The 13,185-nt window shown below is 37.0% G+C and overlaps 1 protein-coding gene across 2 annotated transcripts in view; it reads right to left on the reverse strand.

The window, feature by feature from the left end:
• LOC106867809 (FERM, ARHGEF and pleckstrin domain-containing protein 2) overlaps positions 1 to 13,185 on the reverse strand; it is a 343,165-nt gene that overhangs the window by 97,497 nt on the left and 232,483 nt on the right. The gene's annotated exons all lie outside the window — the stretch shown is intronic.

The following is a 13,185-nucleotide window of genomic DNA, read 5'->3' on the forward strand; positions in this document are numbered from 1 at the left end:
TCAATCAGGAAATTTCCTGGCTGAAGATGTACCTTGCTCTGGTTAGCCAACTGAGATTAACAGCAACAAAATGAAGAGAGTTGACATCAACCCTCATTATATGACAAGGATTACTGCAAATATTCTTCAAATATCCAAATCAAGTGTTGAAAACCATCTACATCAACCTGATTAAGTCAGCAGGCTTGATGTTTCAATCCCACATCAATTGAATGAGATTAAGCTCAACCAATAGATTTCCTATTTCTTTACTGCCCACAAGGGGCTAAACATAGAGGGGATGCACAAGGACAGACAAAGGAATTAAGTCAATTATAGTGACCCTAGTGCGTAACTGGTAATTAATTTATCGACCCTGAAAGGATGAAAGGCAAAGTCGATCTCGGCGGAATTTGAACTCAGAACGTAACGGCAGACGAAATACCGCTGAGCATTTCGCCCGGCGTGCTAACGTTTCTGCCAGTTTGCCACCTTATAGACAGATTTCCATCTGCAATTCATTGCAGGGAAACAATGACAACTATTATTTTTTAAAGAGCATCGTTACAGGGGATGAAAAATGGACTGTTTATAACAATGTGAAGTGCAGATGACCATAGGGAAATGCAGCAGGCCACCACAAACAACCTTCAAAGCAGGACATTACCTGAAGAAGGTTATGCTTTCAATTTGGTGGGTTTGAAAGGGTGTTGTCTCTTATGAGCTTTTTCACCCCCTGAGACAGGACCATCAGTTCAGGTGTGTACTGTGACCAGCTAGACAAACTGAATGCAGTGATTCACCTGAAACATCTGGTACTTGCTAATTGTAAGGGCATTGGCATTCATCATGACAATGCCAGACTGCACACTTTTTTACAGCCATGGCAGAAGTTACTGGAGATTGGCTGGGAAGTTTTGCAGCACCCTCCATATTCACCCAACCTTGTGCCTTCAGATTTCCACCTATTTTAGTCTCTTCAAAGTTCATTGAATGGACAAACCTTCAACTCTGAAGAGGGTGTAAAAATTCACCTGGAAGTGTTTTTCACCAATGAAGACAGAAAATTCTTTAAGCGGGGGATAATGGATTTGTCCACAAGATGGCAGAAGATACTGGAACAAAACTGTAATTATATCATTGATTGAATAAAAAAGTTTGTACTTAAAACTTGTGTCTTATTTTCACTTAAGAAAAAAAGTGAAGACATTTTTGGCCAACCCAATATATATTACACAGATGGAATATTACAGATTGCAATAAAACTACAATTGTAGGAAAGCATAAAAATAGCAAAAAGACAAGAATTGCTGCATGTGTCTGCTTGCGTGCACGCATGCACACATGTGATAGTTAAATTGTGTTGAAAGAATTAATAAAAAATTAAAAAAATACCAAATCCAACACATTTACTCATACATGTACTCAATATCATTGTAAATATACGGATTGCATTTTTTTCTAATGAAGTTTCATAGGCACAGGTGTGGCTGAGTGTTAAGAAGCTTGGTTCCCAACCTCATAGTTCTGAGTTCACTCCTACAGTATGGCACCTTGGGCAGGTGTTTTCTATGATAGCCTCGGAAATGGAAAGAGGCTCGTTGTGTGTATGTATGTATGTAGGTATGTATGTATATAGAGAGATCGATAGATACACACACACACATGTATGTGTGTCTTTGTGCTTGTACTTGCCCCACCACCACCACCACCACCACTTGACAACAAGTTTTGGTGTATTTATGTCCCAATAAATTACCAGTTTGGCAAAAGGTACCGATAGAGTAAGTACCAAGCTTAAAATATAAGTATTAGGGGTTAATTCATTCAACTAAAAATTTTTCAAGGTGGTGTCCCAGCATGGCCACATACTCACAACTGAAACAAGTAAGGATAAAAGATAGAAAGATGATGACAAGGCATTTGTCATGGATGAGGTAACCAACCCAGTTCAATCAACCTCAATATCTAACTGGTACTTATTGCTATCGACCCCAGAAGGGAATACAAAGCACAAATGACCCTCAGCCATAGAATTTGAAATGGATGGGAACTAAATAACATAACACTTATCTCTCCTTTTGGTATTTTTCTTTGCTTTGTGCATTTCTCAAGTTGGCAAAGACTGTTACTAATGATTTCTTATATTTGGCATGGCACCAACAGGAGAAAGAAATATTGAACTGTAATATGCTGTTGTGTTGTACCTAACGCTTGGGTGTATTGATTGCAGAGTGAAGAGGCGGGGGAATGAAAGGTAAAATCGAGAAAAAGGTGAGATTTGATCTCAGAAATCTGAGATTAATATCAAATACCAAGGTAGAGTAGTGGTGATGGTAGTGACTCTGGGTGGAGTTAATGTAGAGTTAAGTGCATTTGTGTTTGGAGGAAGGGCGTAGGATTGGAGCTAGGTTGTGCGTGTGTGTGTATGTGCATCTAGGGTGGCTGGCACTATGGTGGTGGTGATTGTGATGTTAGGGGGCTGCAGGTGGCATCCAGCTGTAGAAACCACAATAAATAACAAGAACACGTGTACTATATAAGAACAAAGGTAGCATTTTATTATTGTTGGATCTGAAAGGGAGGCAGGGTTATGGGTTGCCACAGAACCACGCAAACCTTGCTAACATGGAGAGACAGGCATAAAAATGAAGGTAAAAACGAAAATTCCAGGGATTTGGAAAACTTAAGAATTACACTATATAACACTATTTTTGTCCTTGGGTAGCAACTGTTATTTCCTAAGTATGAAAAATGTTTAATATTTCCTTCAAACTTTGCTTCTGTTACATTTATTCAGACCCCAAAGAATCCCTCTCACCACATGGCTATCTTGACCCCCACCCACTACTCCTGCTCATGATCAGAGATGCACGTATTGTCAGTTACTGAGGGACATGCTCAACTGGTTGAGCATGGCCATTCAGATTTCGTTTTCTCCAGATATTGGTCCAAGACGATGGTAACATGCAGCGGTGACACCATGCAAAATGCATCCAGCATGTGCTGCATTATGTCAGTGTAAGAAAGGGATCCCATTCCTAGAAACCATGCCAAGAATTACGACATGCAAGTGAGATTTGTTTAGGTAGGTAGTAACCCTGAATGAGAAATGGACACGATGATGATAATGATGATGATAGTGGTGGTAACCATGGTGATGACAGTGATGATAATGTTAGTGATGATGATGATGCCAAGTGTATCAAAGACTACATACTCTAACATGCCCTTCTTTATTTGAGGAAGGTATTTGGTAGCTATTTTCTTATCAGCAGGTCAATCAACCATGAACAAGGTTTCCTCGCCAGTTTTAATGCACACAACTGTTTATTACACAGTAAGAGAGTGAACCCTGACCCATTATAAAATGAAAAATGACCCTTCAACCTCACCATCTATCACCTATACAATTTTTACCCAATCTGCTAAATTTCTGAATGGAGAGGAATCTCTTACTGACATTTTGAAAAATCCTACCCAGCCACACACAAATACACACATGTGTGTGTGTGTGTGTGTGTGCACATATATATAAATATATGCGTGCATGTGTATGTATATATGTGTGAATGTGTGTATATATATATATATATATATATATATGTGTGTGTGTATGTGTGTGTGTGCATCGATATGCATGTAGGTATATATATATATATATATATATATATATATATACATATATATATATACATATATACACACACACACACACACACACACATATATATATATATATACACACATACATGTATATATATATGTATTTATTGTATGCATGTATGTATGCGTGTATATGTATGTATGTATGTATGCACACATGCTCATACATACTAAAACATATGCCTATGAACCGTTCTGAAAAAGTCAAGTCAACCATTCCGTCTACGTTCCTCCCCTATCCCGTCACACCAAGAAATAGTCTTTTTAAGGTTTGGGAAATCACAGTAAAAGCATTGAACAAAAACATGGCAGCAAACAGACAACACACACACACCACTGCGAAATATTAACCCAGATCAATAAAGAAACATCAATAGGTAATTTTTCAACTGTCCACTCCAATCACCTCTGGCGTTGTTTTCTGGTTTCCTCTAAGGATCCGTCATCCACACCTTAATACATTAAGTTCTCTTTAATCAATGACCGCCTGTTAAAATTACCATTGCAATTTCTTTACTATAGATGTAGTATAGAAATTATTGTGCAGATGTACAAAATATTCTACATTCAATCTAACACATTTACACATTTTACATGTGGTGTGTTAATATCAGCAAACATCATCATTGAATTGGCATCCATCTCTTTTTTTTGTCTTCTGTCAATAAATATCTCCTATGTTACCTGACAATTCAATAATGTCACAAGACAACAAGTGGAAGACTCTGTTTACTTGCTTGTTTCCATTTTATGTCTGTTTTTCCGTGCTAGCATGGGTTAGATGGATATGGAATTGAGGAATTGTTTTTCAAGTAAGGGATTTGTTATTCCACATGGCTTTGAAAGTATGCAGTCAGTGGACAATATACGGATGTGTCAACAAATACGTAAACAAACACATTCTCATACAAGGGACAATTACACACACATGTTCACACACAGGAAAACAGATAGAGTATGCACACAAGTTTCTTTGCAGTCTCCATCAACCAAATCTACTCACGAAGAGTTGGTCAGCCTGAGGCTATAGCAGAAAATGTCCAAAATGCTATACAGTGGGACTGAACTTGAAGTCATTTGATTCAAAAGTGAACTTCTCAACCACAGAGCCATGCTTGTATGGTTGTTTTAACTTACTAGATATAACAGTTAAATCTCTTTCAAATTCCACCACCTGACTATTTTCAAAAGAAGGAACTACATTGGAAAGTGTAGGCTTAGATATATGTGTAGATGAGATGGTCATGGCTGGAACATCTTTCATTGACCTAGATTTAATCAACAACAAATTACTGATACCAACCCACCTGCCCTTGGTCCCATAATACAATCTTCCTATTTTAAAGTGATTTAAATTAAAACTCTCCATTAAAGATATTGTTGATTAGGTTCAAAATCCAGTTTAGAATTGAAACAAAAGGTTTTGTATTCCAACAAGAAAATGGTAAGAAAATGGTTAAACTGATCTAAATTAAGACCATCCTCCATCAAACTTTCATGTAAATTTGTGTTCAAACAGCAGCTTAATAATAGTTTCAAAATTTGGCACAAGGCCAGCAAGTTTGGGGGAGGGGATAAGTTGATTACATCGACCCCAGTTCTCAACTGGTACTTATTTTATCAACCCAAAAAGGATGAAATGCAAAGTCAACCTCAGTGGAATTTGAACTCAGAACATAAAGACCTACAAAATGTCACTAAGCATTTTACCTGGTGTGCTAACAATTCTGCAAGCTTACCATCTCACACCACCAAGAATAATGACAAAATTGTTTTACTAAATTCTTCACTATTTTCAAAATCAATTGAAACAAAGGCAGTGTATTTCAACAGAAACATGATGCCAAAGGGTTAAAAACTGAACTTATATACTGCCATAACTCTTAGATAAGGAATTCTTGGCAAATCCCCAAGAATTTATAATAGACCGTGATTTCAATATGTGACAGATATTCTCTTATACTGAGTCTTTTCCTTCTTTGTCGATAAATTCCAAAAATAAATTGTGGCGTGTGTGTGTGTGTGAGCATGTAAGTGTATGGGGTGAGGTGTATAATGGTACAGGAATATATGTTTGTCTGATAAGCAAGTATGTTTGTATGTGTTTCAAGAAAGACAGATTTGAGAAACAGCAAACCAGTGGAATAGAGGAATGGAGAGAAGTGTTTCTTAGAGAAAGAAATACAATATATATCATATTATATATATACATATGTAAATATGTGTGTGTGTAAGTATGTATATATATATGTCAATTTATATCTCAATAAATGTGATAAAACTGCCTCAACGACAGCCAAGCCCATAGAAATATATGTGTGTAATATACTGGAAGATATATCATTATGATGGATGTGATATCAGCATGAGGGTATGATATTGATATGACAAATAGGATACGAGATATACAATATATGGGCTAATATTCTGATAGCAAACAAACAAATGTGTGTGTGTGTGTGTGTACATGTGTGTGTACATGTGTTTGTTTTGAAATTTATATTAAAACGTTCCATCATAATTTTAAATCATCTTTCAAGTTCTAAACACTAGCTTAATAATATTATGAAAGCTAGCGACTTTATTAAATTATTAAAATTCTTGATTATTTGTAAAATGGATTAAAATATCTCAGGTGTACATCAGGCGTAACTGTGCGGTTGAGAGATTTACCTAGCAACAGGGTAGATTCAAGTTCCATCCCACTGCATGGCACCTTGGGAAAATGTTTTTTCTTCATTGTCTCAGCTCAACCAAAGATGTGTGAGTAGATTTGATATGCAGAAAGTGAAAGAATGTGTGTGTATAATATTTGCCTATATATATATATATATATATATATATATATATATATATATATATATATATATATATATATATATATATATATATATATCGGTGTGTGTGTGTATTCTTTTATTCTTTTACTTGTTTCAATCATTTGACAGCAGCCATGCTGGAGCACTGCCATGATAGGTTTTAGCTGAACAAATCGGCCCCAGGATTGATTTTTAAACCCACCACTTATTCTATCAGTTTCTTTTGCTAAACCGTTAAGTTACAGGGATGTAAACATATTAATACCAGTTATCAAATGGTGATGAGGGGAGGGGACAAACAAATACATACATACATTTTATATATATATATATATATATATATATATATATATATGTATATATATATATATATACACACACATACACATACACACACAATGGGCTTCTTTCAGTTTCCATGTACCAAATCCATTCACAAGGCCCTGGTTAGCCTGAGGTTACAGAAGAAGATTCTTACTCAAGGTGCTACACAGCCATGCCTGCACCTATATATACATATATGTACATGTGAGAAGGGATGACCACAAGTTGACATCCTTTACTCTAGAAATCGATTTCTAGTGTAATGGATGTTCACTTAGTGGTCATCCCTTCTCACATGTATGTAATATAATTATTCTGAATTTCCAGAATTTTCTTTATGCTAGGCCACTGGTTTTAAATTGGTGTTAATTAAACTAATATCCAATTTATCACCATTATTATTTAAATTTATATATATATATATATATATATATATATATATATATATATATACACACACAGTTATACCAATATTTATGCATAACATTTTATACCGACATGTATTATATAAGTTTGATAAGTGCTTACACATGAAGCCCTTGGCTCTTAAGTCACTCTGTTGCTTCTGCTATATATCATCATCATCATCATCATCATCATCATCGTTTAACGTCCGCTTTCCATGCTAGCATGGGTTGGACGATTTGACTGAGGACTGGTGAAACCGGATGGCAACACCAGGCTCCAGTCCGATTTGGCAGAGTTTCTACAGCTGGATGCCCTTCCTAACGCCAACCACTCAGAGAGTGTAGTGGGTGCTTTTACGTGTCACCCGCACGAAAACGGCCACGCTCGAAATGGTGTCTTTTATGTGCCACCCGCACAAGCCAGTCCAGGGGCACTGGCAACGATCTCGCTCGAAAATCCTACAGGAGCCAGTCAGGCGGTACTGGCAACGGCCACGCTCAAAATGGTGCATCTCATGTGCCACCCGCACAAGAACCAGTCCAGGGGCACTGGCAACGATCTTACTTGGCTTGCCGGGTCTTCTCACGCACAGCCCATTTCCAAAGGTCTCGGTCCGTAGTCATCGCCTCGGTGAGGCCCAATGTACGAAGGTCTTGCCTCACCACCTCAGCCCAGGTCTTCCTGGGCCTACCTCTTCCACGGGTTCCCTCAACTGTTAGGGTGTGGCACTTTTTCACGCAGCTATCCTCCTCCATTCTCACCACATGTCCATACCAGCGCAATCGTCTCTCTTGCACGCCACAACTGATGCTTCTAATGTTCAGCTTTTCTCTCAAGATACTTACACTCTGACGGGTATTTACATTGACATTACACATCCAACGGAGCATACTGGCTTCCGGAGCATACTGGCTTCCGGAGCATATATATATATATATATATATATATATATATATATATATATATATACATACACACACACACACACACACACACACACACACACACATACATGTTCCTGTTAACTCATACCGAGCTGTTGATCTGTGTAGCAGCAAATGAAATAACAATGATAATAATAAAAATAATAATAATAAACATAAACAACAGGAAAAGAAAAACAACAAACACATTAAAGAACTGAAATCCAAAATTGGTGGTGCCAAAGTTTAGTTTAAAGAAGCAACAGCTAGGACATAAATTCAGTGAGAACAGAGATAAAAGAGGAGAACAAGATGAAGGAGAAGAGGAGGATGAGAGAACGTAGAAGAACCAAAGGTGTTTAGTTTACTTACTTCCTGATTTTTCCATAATGAGATGTACAGCAGCATTGTAAAAGAGAAACATAATCAACCATAGAACATTAGTGGGGGGGTGGGGATGGAGTGGAGGAAGAGGAGAGTTAAAGGGAGGGGGGAGAGAAGAAAGGGAGAGGAAGAGAGAAAGAGGCAGAAGGGGAGGAGAGAGAAACACATGCAAGGATTTGAGCCTCAACAACGTTATCTTTTATATTTTACTTGTTTTCAGTCATTAGACTGTGGCCATGCTGGAGTACCACTTTGAACGATTTTAATCAAATGAATCCACCCCAGTACTCTTTTTCTTTTCTTTAAGCCTGGCATTTATTCTATTGGTCTCTTTTGCCAAAGTGCTAAGATACAGGGATGTAAACACACCAACACCAGTTGTCAAGTGGTGATGGGGGACAGACACATACACAAAGACATGTATCACAAACACACATCTCTCTCTCTCTCTCTCTCTCTCTCTCTCTCTCTCTCTCTATATATATATATATATATATATATATTTACATTCGCCATGATAGATCGCTAGCCACTACACATTCTTTATTTTCTCTCCTTGTTTCTTTCTGTGTTCCTTTCTGTGGAAGAGCATAGGCTCAAAACGTTAAAGACTTTTTCACTTCCCGAGCGTTATACTAATACATCTGTTTGTTGTCTACACCACCTGTCTTCGTCTTTTGTTTCTTTGTAAATTATCCCCCATGTGTATATATATATATATATATATATATATATATATATATATAGATAGATAGATAGATAGATAGATAGATAGATAGATATCGATATTTGACAGGCTTCTTTCTGTTTCCATCTGTCAAGTCTACTCGCAAGGCATTGATCAGCCTGAGGCTATAGTAGAAGACACTTGCCCAAGGTGCCACACAGTGGGACTGAACCTAGAAGCTTGTGGCTGGAAACAAGCTTCTTACTACACAGCCATGCCTGCACCTATATGCACACACACACACACACACAAGGGGCTTCTTTCAGGTTCCAGTGTCTGCATATAACTTGTGAGATTAAGAGCCTACATTTGGAATGTTCCGCACTAAAATGCAGGTCTGGGGTAAGGTATATTTTTTTTTGAGGGTGGATGTCAGGGAGAAGACAGGCAGTTCTCCATGTTTGCAAATCTGCACCCACTTCATGTAATTAGTGCTGTTGTAGGCGTTATCAGCAGAATGTAATGAGCAATTATTTTCCCTGTTTCAGATTGATATTTTATAAAACTAGACACCTCTACTGTTATATTTGATTAGAGATTTACAATATTTTAGATAATTAGACAGATAAGAAATGTTATTAATTTGCTTATTTTTTTTTATCTAATTTCCATTTCCCCCGATTCCCCCCCCCCTTTTTATTAAATAAAAATATCTTCCATCTGCTTCAATTTCAATCTACAGCACTTGAGGCCCTGAAAATAATGAATATGGGGGGGGGGGGTGACACATTTAACCCTTTAGCATTCAGATTACTCTGTCAAATGTAATGTCTATTTATTCCCATTGTTCTGAATTTATCATGCAATCTCTTGTAGCTTTGACATTTCAATGATGTCTTAATATAATTATCATCATCCTTTAATGTCTGTTTTGGGTTGGCATGAAGCTGACCAGCCGGGAGAGCTGTCCAGACTCCAGTTGTCTGTTGTGGCATGTTTTCTACAGTTGGATATCCTTCCTAACACCAACCACTTTACAGAGTGTAGTGGGTGCCTATGTATATTTTGTATATTTTTAGAATGACATTGTAGGGTAGGTGTGAGAGGTTAGATCTGGTCAGTTTTAACATAAAACAGGCTGAATATTTGGGCTGGCTAGAGTTGGTTTGAATGCTAATGAGTTAATGAAATCAAGCTCAGAATATTATGACTTATTCTGGCAATACTGGAAAGATCAATGATATAAAGTTAATCTAAGGATTTCAACTTTGAACTATTTTTTCTTATATTTATAACTTTATTAACTCACAATTTTTTCAATTGGTTTAACCCTTTTGTTACCATATTTCTGTTGGAATACACTGCCTTTGTGTTTCAATCAATTTTAGAAATGGTGAATTTAGTCAACTAAGTTTGTCATTAATTTAGCTGGTGTTTGGAATACAGCAAATTTTGATGGAAGGCTTTTTAATTTAGATCACTTCAACCCTTTTGTTACAATATTTCTGCTGAAATACATAGTCTCAGATTAATAATGAATACTTTAGTAAAATAACCTTTTTTGTAAGGAAGCTGGTGTTTAGAATATTAATTAACATAAAATCTTAATGGGAAGTTTTAATAATGATCGCTTTAAGCAGGAGATTTGTATCATAGAATTAGGAACAGTCTGAGGCGGATCGGTATTAGAAGAGTTTAAAAAAAACATCTCTGATCATTCCTTAGTTTTTGTCTACAATATATATATATATATATTGCAGAGATGTATAGAGATAAACATCATTCCCTTTGCTTTGTTGGATACATAAGGTGTTCGTTCTTGTAAGGTGAGGATTTTGTTTATTTATATATATTTTGGTAATATACTATGCTGACGAGTGGAAATTAGATTTCATTCTGGTAATTGTGAAATCGGTCGATACATAGCTGAGTTTTTTAAAAAAAAGGTTGATTTCTTATGAGGGTTGTTTTTCCTTACATTCGGTACTAAAATGTGTTTATTTGGGAAGTCTGTTGTGTGGCATTATTCTGTAGTAATGCCCTTATATAAATATAAACGTGTATATATATATGTGTATGTATGTATATATATATATATATATATATATATATATATATATATATATATATATATATATATATGTTTTGATTTTTTTCTGAATGAATTTATTATAATATACCCATAAGAGCAGGCATAGGTTGAGAAACTTACTTTCCAGCCATGTGATTTTAGGTTCAATCCCACTGCAGGGCAACTAAGACCAGTGGATTTGATAGATAGAAACTAAAAGACACCTGCCTGTATGTGTGTGTGTGTAGAGGCAATGCAAAGTAACTGAGACCTTTGGTGATGTGTTGTGCTTGAAAAGACTTTACAAACCAAATAAAATTGTCGTCATTGCCAATGCCGGCGTTACATAACTGGCACCCATTACACTCTTGGAGTGGTTGGCGTTAGGAAGGGCATCCAGCTGTAGAAACCATGCCAAATCAGATTGGAACCTGGTGCAGCTCCAGTCAAACCAGCTAACCCATGCCAGCATGGAAACCAGATGGCAAATGATGATGATGTATATATAAGTAGACTCCAGAAGAGGAGGAGAAACCAGCTAAATAATAGGAAATATAGCCACCACCACCACCAACAACAACAACTAATATTTATAGAATATTTTTGCAGTTTTCCATGACTGTCCACCTATGGGTACCATCTACACACAGACACTGTCTAGATGTAGACATCATTCACAGGTCCAGCGATGATCTTAGTCAAACATAAAAGAGATTTTGACCATTATTTTTATCACACTGAGAGAGACATACAAAACTCTCATTACCTCCTGTAATGTCTCTAAAACTATAAATACCTAATGAGTTTTCTCCATTTTCAAATCGTTAGAGTGATGTGAGTGAGATTTAGCTACTGCTTCTAGCAAGTTGACAGACACATAGAGCCACTCTCATTAGTTACTGTAGTGTATCTTTAATACTCTGTAAGGAACATGGGGCCTGTTTCTGGGTTTCTGTGGCGCATATATTCCTCCTCCTGCCACTGTATGGGATGCTGGTCCATCACAGGGTTACTCCTTTTTATCAGCTGAGTGGACTGAAGCAGCATGAAATGAAGTGTTTTGCTCAAGAACGCAATGTATCGCCCGGACCAGGAATTGCAACCACAATCTTACAATCATTAGTCCGACACCCTAACCACTACGCCATGTGCCTCTGTAATGTATCTAAGACTACATTATCTTATTTCTTTATTGCCCACAAGAGGCTAAACATAGAGGGGACAAACAAGGACAGACAAATGGATTAAGTCGATTACATCGACCCCAGTGCATAACTGGTACTTAATTTATCGACCCCGAAAGGATGAAAGGCAAAGTCGACCTCGGCAGAATTTGAACTCAGAACATAACGGCAGACAAAATACCGCTAAGCATTTCGCCTGGCGTGCTAATGTTTCTGCCAGCTCGCCACCTTAAAGACTACATTATCTAAGACTACATTATCTACTGACCCTCTACCTCACCTTTTTTACAGATGGAAAGCCACAAGAGAAATTTAGCTGCTATTTCTAGCAGGCCAATTCCTTGCTGGCTCTGTAACCTTTTTAGTTGTTGTTGTTGTCGTTATATCCATCTAATATTTAATAGTGAGGCGCCAACACTCTTCCACCACTTAAAACATGAGCTTTTGAGCCAGATTTGGTTTTGTGGATTTGGTTTTGATATCAAAGCAAGAAGAGACTTCATTGCTAGCAGCGTCTAATGCTGGAGTTTAAAAACAGAGTTAAATTAACTCTGGTTATGGTGGAAGGAAAAATCTTAAGAAAAATCAGACAAGGGAGGATTAGAAGATAAAAGAAAAGAAAAAATAGAAAAGAAAATCTCAAAAGCCAAAAATCATCTAAAATGGGGTCCGCAGTGGTGGAGGAGGAGAGATGGATGAAAAATATGAAAACCTCTTTTATTTGAGAAGTACGCATGATGTATGTAAGTACGTTGTGTTT

The sequence above is a fragment of the Octopus bimaculoides genome, chromosome 23 (genome assembly GCF_046866305.1).
Source record: "Octopus bimaculoides isolate indiv1 chromosome 23, ASM4686630v1, whole genome shotgun sequence".
NCBI lineage: Eukaryota > Metazoa > Mollusca > Cephalopoda > Octopoda > Octopodidae > Octopus > Octopus bimaculoides.